The 13,324-nt window shown below is 44.1% G+C and overlaps 1 protein-coding gene across 2 annotated transcripts in view; it reads left to right on the top strand.

Annotated features, from left to right (window-relative positions):
• The window catches only part of LACTB (lactamase beta), a 59,401-nt gene that overhangs the window by 18,681 nt on the left and 27,396 nt on the right, over nucleotides 1-13,324 (top strand). The gene's annotated exons all lie outside the window — the stretch shown is intronic.

The following is a 13,324-nucleotide window of genomic DNA, read 5'->3' on the forward strand; positions in this document are numbered from 1 at the left end:
TTCATTTGTCGATGGGCCTTGGCTCTTTCCATAGTTTGGCTATTGTGGACATTGCTGCTAAAAACATTGGGGTGCAGGTGCCCCTTCGGGTCACTACATTTGTATCTTTGGGGTAGATCCCTAGTAGTGCAATTCCTGCATCGTAGGGTAGCTCTATTTTCAAATTTTGAGGAACCTCCATACTGTTTTCCAGAATGGCTGTACCAGCTTGCATTCCCACCAACAGTATAAGAGGGTTCCCCTTTCCCTGCATCCTCGCCAACATCTGTCATTTCCGGAGTGGTTAATTTTAGCCATTCTGTTTGGTGTGAGGTGGTATCTCATTGTGGTTTTGATTTGTATTCCCCTGATGCCAAGTGATGTTGAGCACTTTTTCATGTGTCTGTTGGCCATTTGTATGTCTACTTTGAAGAAATGTCTGTTCATGTCTTTGTGCGTTTCTTGATTGGATTAGTTGTTCCTTGGGTATTGAGTTTGATGAGTTCTTTATAGATTTGGATACTACTAACCCTTTATCTGATACAATATTTGCAAATATCATCTCCTATTCTGTCGGTTGTCTTTTGGTTTTGTCGACTGTTTCCCTTTTTATCTTGATGAAGTCCCAATAGTTCATTTTTTACTTTGTTTCCCTTGCCTTTGGAGACATGTCTAGCAAGAAGTTGCTGTGGCCAAGGTCACAGAGATTGCTGCCTGTGTTCTTCTCTAGGATTTGATGGATTCCTGTCTCACATTTAAGTCTTTCATCCATTTTGAGTCTATTTTTGTGTATGGTGTAAGGGAATGGTCCAGTTTCATTCTTCTGCGTGTGGCTGTCCAGTTTTACCAACACCATGTGTTGAAAAGACTGCCTTTTTTCCATTGGATGCTCTTTCCTGCTTTCTCAAAGATTAGTGGACCATAGAGCTGAGGGTCCATTTCTGGATTCTCTATTCTGTTCCATTGTTCTATGTGTCTGTTTTTGTGCCAGTACCATGCTGTCTTGATGATTACAGCTTTGTAATAGAGCTTGAAGTTCAGAATTGTGATGCCACCAGTTTTGGTTTTCTTTTTCAACATTACTTTGGCTATTTGGGGTTTTGTTCCATACAAATTCTAGGATTATTTGTTCCAGCTCTGTGAAAAAGTTGATGGTATTTTGATAGGGATTACATTGAATGTATAGATTGTGCTAGGTGGCCTAGACATTTTCACAATATTTGCTCTTCCAATGCATGAGCATGGAACATTTTCCCACTTCTTTATGTCTTCCTCAATTTCTTTCATGAGTGTTGTCTAGTTTTCGGAGTACAGATCCTTTGCCTCTTTGGTTAGGTTTATTCCTAGGTATTTTATGGTTTTTGGTGCAATTGTAAATGGGATCGACTCCTTAATTTCTCTTTCTTCTGTCTCATTGTTGGTGTATAGAAACGCAACTGATTTCTGTGCATTGATTTTATATCCTGCCACTTCGCTGAATTCCTGTGTGAGTTCTAACAATTTTAAGATGGAGTCTTTTGGGTTTTCCACATAGAGTATCATGTCATCTGCAAAGACTGAGAATTTCACTTCTTCGCCAATTTGAATGCCTTTTATTTCTCTTTGTTTTCTAATTGCTAAGGCTAGGACTTCTAGTACTATGTTGAGCAGCAGTGGTGATAGTGGACATCCCTGCCATGTTCCTGATCTTAGGGAAAAGCTCTCAGTTTTCCCTAGTTGAGAATGATATTCACTGTGGGCTTTTCATATATGGCTTTTATGATTTTGAGGTATGTTCCCTCCATCCCTACACTGTGAAGAGTTTTAATCAAGAAAGGATGCTGTACCTTGTCAGATGCATTTTCTGCATCTATTGAGAGGATCATATGGTTCTTGTCCTTTCTTTTATTAATGTAGTGTATCACATTGATTGATTCGCAGATGTTGAACCACGCTTGCAGCCCAGGAATAAATCCCACTTGGTCGTGGTGAATAATCCTTTTAATGCACTGTTGGATCCTATTAGCTAGTATCTTTCTGAGAATTTTTACATCCATGTTCATCAGGGATATTGGTCTGTAATTCTCCTTTTCAGTGGGGACTTTGTCTGGTTTAGGGATCAAGATAATGCTGGCCTCAGAGAAAGAGTTTGGAAGTTTCCCTTCCATTTCTATTTTTTGAAACCACTTCAGAAGAACAGGTATTAATTCTTCCTTAAATGTTTCGTAGAATTCCCCTGGGAATCCATGCAGCCCTGGAGTCTTGTTTGTTGGGAGATTTTTTTATTACTGCTTCAATTTCCTTGCTGGTTATGGATCTGTTCAAGTTTTCTATTTCTTCCTGTTTCAGTTTTGGTAGTATATACATCTCTAGGACTACATCCATTTCTTCCAGATTGTCTAATTTGTTAGCATATAGTTGCTCATAATATGTTCTTATAATTGTTTGTATTTCTTCAGTGTTGGCTGATTTTTCTTTAATGGAACAAGCTTTCATAATTAAAATTATTGCTTCCGAAACTCTCAGAGTTATTTCCAAGATTCCAGTTCACACATTTCATAGCACTTCTTTCAGGCAAAGCATCTAGCAAATGGGCAACATAAAACTGAGAAAACTAGAGTGGGATTTTGCCACCCAAGTTCCCTTCAGAATCTGTGCAACTAGCAAAGCAAGGAGGACTGGCTCCTTCTAAGTAGCAATAAACATCACACCAGATTCTGTTTGCCTGAAAATTCCTTCTGACTGGGTCTAGATGCCAGTAGTTGGGTAATGATCAACTTTCATGTTGCCAATCTAATATCCCCTCCTGGAATATTTGCAACTTGCATTGCTGGTTTCAAAGTTCAGCAAAACTGAATGTCTCTACTGGTAAGTTCCAGCAAGTATGTGTAAACTACTGCAGGACGGTTTCTCTACTGCATGCTCTAGGCCTGAGTGCCACTTGGGTTCCAGGGCAGGTCCGGCTGTTCTCATCCTCTGAAACAGAGACTGGGAACTAGCTCACGCTCTGTCTTCTTGCAGTGGACAAAATGTTAAATGAAGATACTGTCTGCTACCTGGATTTCTCTTCTTGGTGCCCAAACTTTCTCCTCTAAAAAGTTTCCCTTGAAAACTGTTTTTCCTTTATGGAAATAAAAACAAATCAACTCAAAGAGAGCATTTTACACCTATTCAATTAGTAAAATTTTACAGTAAATTGATCAATTGTGGAATGTTTGCTGTGAAATCAAATACACCTAATGGCATTGTAACTTGGGAAATCCTTTTGGAAAGCAATAAAAATATATTTGCAAGAATCCTAAAGGTTTTTCATACCCTTTGAATAGAATAATTCTACCCTTGAGAGTTTATCTTTCACTAAGGCAAAAAGCTATGTTTAGGAAGCTATCCATTGCGGCATCGTTACTAGTAGCAAAAGAGAGACCTGGAAACAACCTAAATCCTGACCCAAAGGGGAGTAAGTTCATGGAATACTATTTTGCCATTATAACGATAAACATGGAGGCTATGTAGAAATGTGGAGAAATGTTTGCTACAATGTTAAATGAGAAAGGTAGAATATCGAATGTTGTGTATGTTATAATTACAGTATCTTAAGCTATCTGTGCTTATGGATGATAAGTGGGCAGTAATGGGCAAGTACACAAAGTTGTACTCAGTAGGATTCTGGGTTATTTTTATTTCTTTATTTCCAAGTTGTCTTAAATATGGTTACATTATAAAAAGAAACCTGGCCTTTCAGGGTACAGATATTCTATTTCTAACTTGAACCTACTCTACAGAGCACCTCTTTTTGGAACAAGGAGGCGGTTACAGTCTATTTGGAGAGGGAAATGATTTCTCATTTCCATCAGTAACAGGTTGCCAAAAAATTTCATCAAGCACCACAACATTCAAACATGATATACTGAAATTAAAAGAAGCAGATACTATGCAGGGAAAAAAATCCTCTATTTAAGAATCGCATGTTCCCAAATCTTCAATGCATCAGTTGTGCTGAGATGACATGTGTCCAGCCTCGATGGGAGGAATCATAAAGTGGCTATTAAATATGTCTTACTACCAACTTGCCTTTGACTAGCGCTTTACAGTTTTCAAAATACTTTCATATCCTTGAAATGATCAAATTTAGTTTCCCAACAACTCCACACAATAGGCTGTCCATGTGGTTTTATGACCACTTTTTAGATGGGGACACTGAGGCTCAGAAAGGTAAGTGGTTTGCCCAGTTCACACAGCTAGTCAGTGGAAAAGCTGGAACCAAATATTTGAGAACTGTTTGACATAAGAGAACATGACCAGACTCCCGTGGGTGTCTGCATTCAACTCTACAGTACGGGGATTATGGAGGAAATGTTGATTGACTTTTTAAGGGAAGGAAGGAATGTTATGTTTTGTGTTTAGTGTACCTGGGAAACATGCACCATGGCCTGCTGCAGAGCTTAATAGCAAGGTGGGGAAGCCAGAGTGTGGAACAGTTGAAGGAAGATGCCTCAGGACATCTGTACGCACACAAGGAGGCATCTGTGAGAGAGATAAGCCTTATGACATGTCTGATGGGAACTCTGGGAGGAAGAACAAAGGGCGACCTGGGTGTAGATCTTTGGTGCATTGGTGATCAAAGAAGCCGAGAGGAAAGCATTTCAAACTGAGTCCCAGGCCATAGAAATAAGAACACTTCTTAAGATGGTATTTAGGCACAGCTTTTAAGAAACTACTAAGTAACTAGATAAATGGTGCAGAGAACAGCAGCATTTCCAGTAGCTCTGAGGTTCATTCCACACAGGGCTCTGGCCACTGAGCCAGCTGGCTGGGGCTTCTCAAGCTGGGAGCTGCAGACTCCCCTTCAGGCTCTGTGAATGCTCCATGAGGACTTTCATAATTTATCCTGTCATTTGGTGCCTATTTAAAATAATATCAGTGTTTGCAGATTCTGGGTCACCTGGACAGCCACTGAATACCATAACATGATTTCAGTGTCTCCGTGGGCACGGCATTAGATGGTATTGGGGCCAGATAATGCTATGTGAATTGTCACAACTAGAGGAAGAAAGAATAGAGATATATGTAATACGTAAACAAGTAGAGGCCAAAGATATCACATAACGTTGTACGAAGAAAACTTTCCCAGTCGTTCAGCCAGAAAACGGGTGGGTGTGCAGAGTTCTCGCACAGCTGACCTTGAGGGCACACTGATCTCAGGCTTCCACCTCCAGAACTGTGAAAAAACAAATTTCTATTGCTTAAGCCATCCAGTCTAGGATATTCTGTTATGGAAGCCAGAGCTGACCAATACGAAATACTTGGGGTAACATTTCATACCCACAGTTTATTCAGTTGGCTTCCAATGACCCGCGCCTTATGTACGGTAGCCTCACTAATTTTACATCTCTATCTTTTAATCCTCACCATCCAAGTAAGTGGGCAATAATTTTTTTCTGTTTTGCAGCTGAGTCTAGAGTAATAGATTATTTGGATTACAGACTCAAAACAGTAAAGTCCAGAGCTGGGTGGTATTATATGGATCACTTAACCTTTCTGGCTGCGGTTAATTTCTGCAGCTGTGAAACAGGGAATATATTAGTTCCTACTTCACAGATTGCTTATGCAAATTTAAGTCTCTGCCGCACGTTCCCCAAGGGCAGGGGTAGGCACTGACCAAGCAGGTCAGAGCCAAGATCTGGTTCCGAGAAGCCAGCATTAGAGGAGGCCAGGAAGGAGAGAACCAGAGGGACGAGTGAGTGTTCATGTTCTCAGACAGTACAAGGTCTCAGTGCTAAGACAGGATATAGGGCCAGGGCTCAAATAGGAAACACAGGTGTGTGCGTTTTGGGGGGAAGAGTGTACTGGACAGGCAGAACAGACGACAGAAGTGGCCACAGCTTGCCTTGTAGGCCATCAGGTAAGATGGACGCCCCAGATAGGGTGAGTTGGGGTGACTTCCATATCGTGTGGTAATGAACGTAATCATTACCAAAGGCATTAGTTTGTTTTTTAACACTCTCATCCCCGCCCCAACCCTACTCCCCATGATTCAAAGTGCAGGTTGAGAATCAGAGATGCTAATGATGAAGTTGGGGTTTGGTGGGAGTCAGGGCTCAGGTGCGCATAGATTTCAACTACGAAATTTTAGGGCCTTGGTCATGTGCTGGATGCAACGTTATTAAGTATTCATGTGCTTTCCTCATTTCTTACCCTTCTCCTGTTGTGTAATTGAGCAAAAGTAATGGCCCCATTTGGAGCCCATTGGCCATGCTCCCTGTTTGGGAGCCTTCAGTGTTCATCCCAGGGGACACACTCCTGTCCCCCACTGCCTCTCTGCTGAGCTGGGAGGATAGGTCTCTGACTCTCAGCAGAACCTGACAAAATGTTTGCTCTGAAAGTACCTGCCCACTTTAACGAGTGAGCTTTACTTTACACTTTAATTGGGACATGCAAGTGGTGCCACCAGGAGCAGACGCTCAAGTTTGAAATCTTTGAAATTCTCTCCCAATGAAGAAACCAAATGCCTTGTTAGAGGAAAGCATATTGAGAAAAAACTGTTTATGCAAATTCTCGTTATACCAGAGGATAATTCCAGCTGAAAAGGGAAAAGGGCAAGGATTCTGAGCCATGTAATCTGAAACAATGAGGCAGAGACTGTTCTGGACTCCATTGTCTTTTGCACCCGAGAGTTATTTGGTTTGAATGACTGCCAAATCCTAAAGTTCGAAAGACAGTCACAAGTGGGGAAGGGGGCCAGCATTCTTGGGGTTGGCTTCCCAGAACACTCCGATTTATTGTAAGCCTCTCACTCTGAGGTCAGCAGGCTCTGGCTGGTGGTTCTGATTTAGAGACAGCCCTTCCCCCTACAACAGAGACTCTTAGGGGGGTTCTGACGGGAAAAGCGGCAAGCATGCTGGCCACCCAAGGGCTTGAACTGGGGTATGTAAACTTCTTCCGGAAGCCACCACCGCGGTCACGTCTGAGGTTCACAAGGTTGTGCAGCCCTCTCACATGCAAGGCAGCTGTTCCCATCAGGCCTGTCTTAAAATACACAAGAGCGGGCATTTTGTCCTTTTAACAGTGTTTCACTGCAATTGAATGTAAACATCAGTTCAGCTAATAGGAGTTTACATAAGCCATTAAGCATCGTTTCGTCCTTGAAATCTTTGGTTCTTTGCCCTCATATTCAAACTCTCACCATGCCCTGATGGGTTTTACCTCCAAATCTCCACAAAGAATCAATCAATCACTTTTCTTCTCCATGGCCACCATGGTGGCCAAGTCACATGCGTGTCTTGCTGTTGTTGCCTGGAGAGTCTCCTAACTGCTCTCTCTGCACCAGTGATGCCCCCTCCTCACCTAGAGTCTGTTCTCTGTGCTCTAACTGAACCATGGTTCAGCAGCCAAGTCTGACCCTTCCACTCTTAGGCTGAAACTCAGAACCCTTCCCTTGGCCCCCGCCTGCCTCTGCTGCCTCCTCCTGACCCTTGCTCCTGTCTGTCCCTCTCAGCCTACAGCCACGTTAACCTCACAACCTCCTTCACCTCCCCCTCCGCCTGCCTGATGATCACAGTTCAGATGGCACTTCCTGAGAAAGTGTCCCTTGAGGACCCCTAATCTAGGACAAGTCTCTTTGTTTTAAGTTTTCATTAATCGTGTTTCTTTCCTTAAGAGCAATTACCTTCATTTTTAATTACACATTTATGAGTGTGATTATTTGATAAAGATCCATTTTCCCTACTGGTCTCTAGGTTCCATGAGAGCTGGGGCAAGTCTGCTCACTGTTGTATACCTAGGTCCTTCCCGGGTGCCTGGCGCACACACACACACACACACACACACACACAGGCTCTCATGGAACATTTCTGAACGAATTTCAGAGACGTGCACACTGAGTGGGAAACCAGACAACTGACCTCAGCTTCCCTCTAAGGTCCTTCCACTGGGAAGCCCGGCCCGGCCGCAGAAGCTGGGGACTCTTCTCTGTAAAGACCACACTGGTCACTGATAGTTATTCGTTCTGTGTGGGCTATTAGGTGAGCTCTGGGAAATAGAGCATAGACTTTGGCAGTACAGAGGCCTGAGTTTAAATCCCTTCTCTATGCCCCTTGATGGTCATGTGATTATAAACCACTTCCTTCCATCATCATTTCCTAACCTGTAGAATGGAGGTGATGTCTTCCTAGTTTCTAGTGTTGTAGATTGATAGAGATCATGTGTGTCTCACACCAAACCCAGGGGCGGGGCCAGAGGAGACATCCAATCAAGGTTGCTTTCTCCCAGCTTCTTTCCCCGCCCCCTACCCTGCTCTAGACTCACTTCCCCTGTGCTCCCTCTGTTTATGCAAGACTTTTCAGCTACTTCCTCTATAGCTGTGCAAGCCACATGGTGGCCCTGTCTCTTGTTAACACCAGGGCTACAAATCAATGACCGCAGTGATCACATTTCCAGTGGCCTGATGGCTCAGTTGGGGTTCCCCAGAACTAGCACCTGAGACCAGGATTCCAGAACAGGTGGTTTGTCTGGGAGATGGTCCTCGGAAGCGCCAGTTAGAGAGGGCAGATGGGGAGGAATGCCGTGTCATCATGCAAGGTGCCGCCGTGCCCCACCCCAGGGAAACCTAGAAGACAGTTACTCTGTCCAAGGGGCGAGGGAGTTAAGGCATACACCTGGTCTCATCAGTCTGTCTTTTCGCAGGGGTGAGGGTGGCATGGCAATGATTCTCTGACTCCCCCTGCCTGCGGCGCCCATGCGCACGACCGGCAGTGGCACCAGAGAATCCTCAGACACAGCCCTGCCGGTGCTGGCAACTGGAGGGGGTGGCATGGGAATGTGGGCGTGACACCAATGGCTTCTGCCTCCAGCGGGGAGCGTCTTCTAAATACACACCTTTCCACTCACGCTTCCACACTGGTCTTGCCCTTACCTTGACCAGCAGTGTAACATGCCTATTGCCCTGCTCTGGACACACTACATCCTTCACAGGCTCTTCCAATGTGCAAACTGATAAACGAAGGAACTTCCTATCTGTCTTTAGATCTGGGACAGGGAGGAGCATCATTTCCCAAACCAAAGGCTGCTTTCTATTACACTTTCAAATATCCCATGTAATTACTTCATTTGGCAAGACACAGTCTGAATATATTAAAGGCTGTGTAAGTCCAAGAGGAAGTTTTCACCACCTTTAAAATCTCCAATCCTTTCCCCTCTCCAGTCACATAGAGGTTACAGCCAGCTCAGGTTTATTGTTATCATTACCTGAGGCTATTTTAAAACATCCAGATAATCAAGAACCCTAATTAATAGAAGTCTGGATAATAGGAGGGTCACTACACAAAATGCCTGCTGATAATATAGGCTGGATAAAACACAGAGGAGGAGTTTCACATGTGTCCTGCCCTGAAGAGCCAACTACGACACTCTGGCTGCTGTTTGTTATTAAACAGTACGTACTAAGTGCCTGCAAGGTGCAGAGCACTGTACAAGGTCTGATGAGACACACACAGAGGCTCGAGAAGGTTTCAGAAAGAAAGAACTTCCCTTTCTCAAAACAACTCGGAGCCTATTCTAACTTCCACTATTAGAGTCTTTTTTTTTGTTTTTTTAACTTATCCAGCATCCGTTTATACAATGAACTTCTCACTAGAAGGGATTGAAGTCCCTTAATATGCAGCCAAGAGGGGCTTCAGAGTTCCTGTTACTGTACAGATTAGAGACTCAGGGGAAACAATTGGTCTGAAGTGACCCAACCCACAGGCAGTAGAGCTGGGCCTGAAGTCCTTGCCTCCGTCCCTACCCTACCTTCTGCTTTCTTCGCATTTTGAGGCTATCTGGCCTTTGCACTTGAGGGTGGATTGATTAAGGGCTGGGCTCTGAGATAGCTTTCTGAAAGCCTATACTGGCAAAGTGGGTCTCCCCGGCTGCCCCCACTCTCCACTTTGCAGCTGGTGGTCTTTGCTCCTGCACTTCCAGCAGGCATTCTCTCTTAACTCCCCTGAACACCCCCATAGCTCAGCACTATTTCTCTTCTGACCACTGGATCAAAATCCAATGGGAAAATAATTTTAAGTGTTCACTCTTGAAACCCCCACCCCTATCCCGATCCTACTGAATCAGAACTCATCTCCGGGGCTTGGGCCGAGGAAACTACATTGGTAAAAAGCTTTCCATGTGCTTCAGGCCGCACCAGAGTTTGAGAACCATCAGCCAGCCTGCAGCTGAAGCCCAGCATCCTCAGTGTGACTTGGAAGACCTGCCCACCTACTCGCCTCACCTCCATCAGCCAGGTTGAACCAGTCTCTGCTCCAGAAACGGGCCTGATAGCCTCTGCATCTTCGCTCACTGTTTCCCCTGCCTGTTTGCCTTTCTTTCACCAGTTCTATGGGGTGAATTCCTACTCCTCCTGTTTTCCTCCAAGGCCCTCCGGAAATGTCCCTCCTTCCCTCTCTGTCACTCTCCTCAACTCCTTCCCTGCTCTCTCCTCCCTTCTCACAGTTATTGATCCCTGTCTCTATTAGAGCACTTACGTTATTGTACGAGTGAGTTCTAGGTCTGTAACTTGGTCCAGGGCTGCCGGGAACACGCATTGCTCCTCTGTGCACATTAGAAAAAGGCACCCCTTCCTCCATGTCCAGGCACGCGGCTTGACAATAAGAGCCCAGGCTGGATTTCAGCCCACCCTCCCTGCCCGGGCACCCGTGTGCAGGACAGGGCCTCCTGGACCACATGCAGGGTTTCTCCACCTGTCTTCTCTGCTGTGAGCTCCTGAAGGTCCCCTGGAGCTTGTTCATTGCTGTATATCCCCTGTGTCAAAGTCTGGCCCTGTAGTGACTCCCTGTAAAAGGTTTTATAAGCTGAAGTGAATTGTCTGCGGGCTGGGAGCATACGCAGGGTTGCTCCCCACATGAGTCATCAAATGCTGTGAATTGCAGGAGGCCCCCAGAGCTGCAGAGGCGGGATGAATAATGTCATCTGTTCTGTTCTCCATGGATTCTGGATATTTTAACATCTGCAACTGCAAATTGTTCAGAGCTCTGAGGCTAAAATAGATGCCTGCAGCAAGCAGTCTGTTACCTCATTCTTTGCTTTTTGGACTTAAAAAAAAATCTGCTTTCCCAAGAGTTAATCTCTGTCTGAGACTAGTTGTTATTAAGGCCACAGGAGAAATCTCCTGCCTGAGAGACCCTCCCCTGGATCCCTTCTGCTGTGCAACCCACCCATCAGCGAAGTGGGGATGCCCATCAGGGTCCCCGCTGCTAATTAGGGAGACAAAGCCGCAGGAACAGAATGGAGCAGAGTTTCAGACTCCCTGCTGATCTGTAGAGATGGGGCAAGGGCGGGGAGGAGGGTGTGTGGGGTTTGCTTCCAGTTCCCAAGAGTTTAAAATTTGCATTACTCCAGTGAGAATGCATTCATGTGTGACTCGATTTCCTTCCTTAAAAAGGTCATTATGACATTTCAAGATGGGGCTGTTTGTTAACTTTCCATCAGTCCCAATCCAGGAGAGGCATAGGAATTGAATTCCTATTTTGTCTTTAATCACTGAGGCAGTGATTAAATTAAGTTGACAAGTGGAGGGAAAGAAAGGTGGGAGGAAGACAAACCATCTCAGTATAAACTGGAAGACTCCTTCACATGCAGCAGGAAAAGAACCGGTGACTTTGGTAGTTGACCTCTCGTTTTTGCATTTTCACTAAAAATAATATTAGAGGGGAATAAACCATTCTAATTTTGATTCCTAATCAACCAGTCTCCTCACTAAAGTTTATATTTCATCCTTTTTAAAAATATGTATTTATTTATGTGAGAGAGAAAGAGAGAGAGAGCAGGGAGGTGGGGGAGAGGGAGAGAGAGTCAAGCCAACTCTGCACTGAGCATGGAGCCAAGGTGGGGCTCAGTCTCACAATGCTGGGATCAGGACCTGAGCCAAAACCGAAAGTCAGATGCTTAATCCACTGTGCCACCCAGGTGCCCCTGTATTTCATCTTTTTTTACGAGTTGAAGCACATTTTATCATCACAACAAACCTTCAGTGTCATTATGATTAGCCCTAACTTACAGATGAAGAAACTGAGGTTCAGGTCTCATCACCCAAATTCAGACCCAAGGGACCACAAAACAGGTCCTGAGTTTTGTATAGGAGGGACACAATCATGTCTAAGACAAAGTTATGCCCTCAGTGGTTTGCAAACTAAATTTGAATAAACAACATGGACAGTAACTGGGAAACAGAAAATCAAGGTAAAGGAGAGAACATTTAGGGCTGATATTAATCAAAGGAGACAGAACTTGGAAGTTGTGCAATAATCATATTCAGGAAGACATGAAAACGCTCTGCAGGTGGTTAAGACTGAATTTTTTAACATACACTTAGTGCCAGAGCAAGGATTTGAACCCACTTCAGAACGCATCACAATTTCATTTGTACCCTAGGTCTTCTAAAATAGACTGCTGTTAGAGCAGTTTTAGGATGACCACAATATTGGGCAGAAGGTACAGAGATTTCCCATATCCCCCCCAACCCCCAGCCATGCACGCCTCCTCCATCATCAACATCCCCCCACCAGAGCAGTTATATACGCATACGGATAGTGTCCTACAGAGCAGTTTCTCTGCCCTAAAAATCCTCTGTTTTCCACCTGTGTATCCCTCCCTCCCCACTAATCCCTGACAACCACTGGTCTTTTTACTCTATAGTTTTGCCTTTCCCAGCATATGGTATAGTTGGAATCATATAGTATGTAGCCTTTTCAAAGCGGCTTCTTTTACTTAGTAATATGCATGTAAGTCTCCTCCACGTCTTTTCATGGCTTAAGAGCTCATTTATTTCTTTTACTGCTGAGCAATATTCCGTTGTCTGGATGGGCCACCGTTTATCCATTCACCTACTGAAGAACATCTTAATTGCTTTTAGTTTTGACAATTATGAATAAAGCTCTATAAATATCCGTGTGCAGGTTTTTGTGTGCGCATGTTTTCAACTCCTTTGGCTAGATACCAAGGAGAGAGATGCTGGATTGTGTGGTAAAATAGGTTTACCTTCATAAGAAATTGCTAAACTGTCTTTCCAAAATGGCTGTACCTTTCTGCATACCCAGCAGTGAGTGAAATTCCTGTTGCTCCATACCCTTGTCAACATGTGGCATTGTAGGGGTATGGATTTTGACCATTCTAACAGGTGTGTGGTATCTCACTGCTGCTTTAACTTGAATTTTCCTGAAAATCATCAGGAAAATATGATATGGAGCACTCTTTCATATGCTTGTTTGCCATCTGTGTATTTTCTTTGGTGAGGTGTCTGCTAAGGTCTTTGGCACATTTTTAATTCAGTTGTTTGTTTTCTTATTGTTGAGTTTTAAGAGTTTTTTGTATATTTTTGGAT

This window comes from Ursus arctos, unplaced genomic scaffold, assembly GCF_023065955.2.
Source record: "Ursus arctos isolate Adak ecotype North America unplaced genomic scaffold, UrsArc2.0 scaffold_36, whole genome shotgun sequence".
In the NCBI taxonomy this organism is placed as follows: domain Eukaryota; kingdom Metazoa; phylum Chordata; class Mammalia; order Carnivora; family Ursidae; genus Ursus; species Ursus arctos.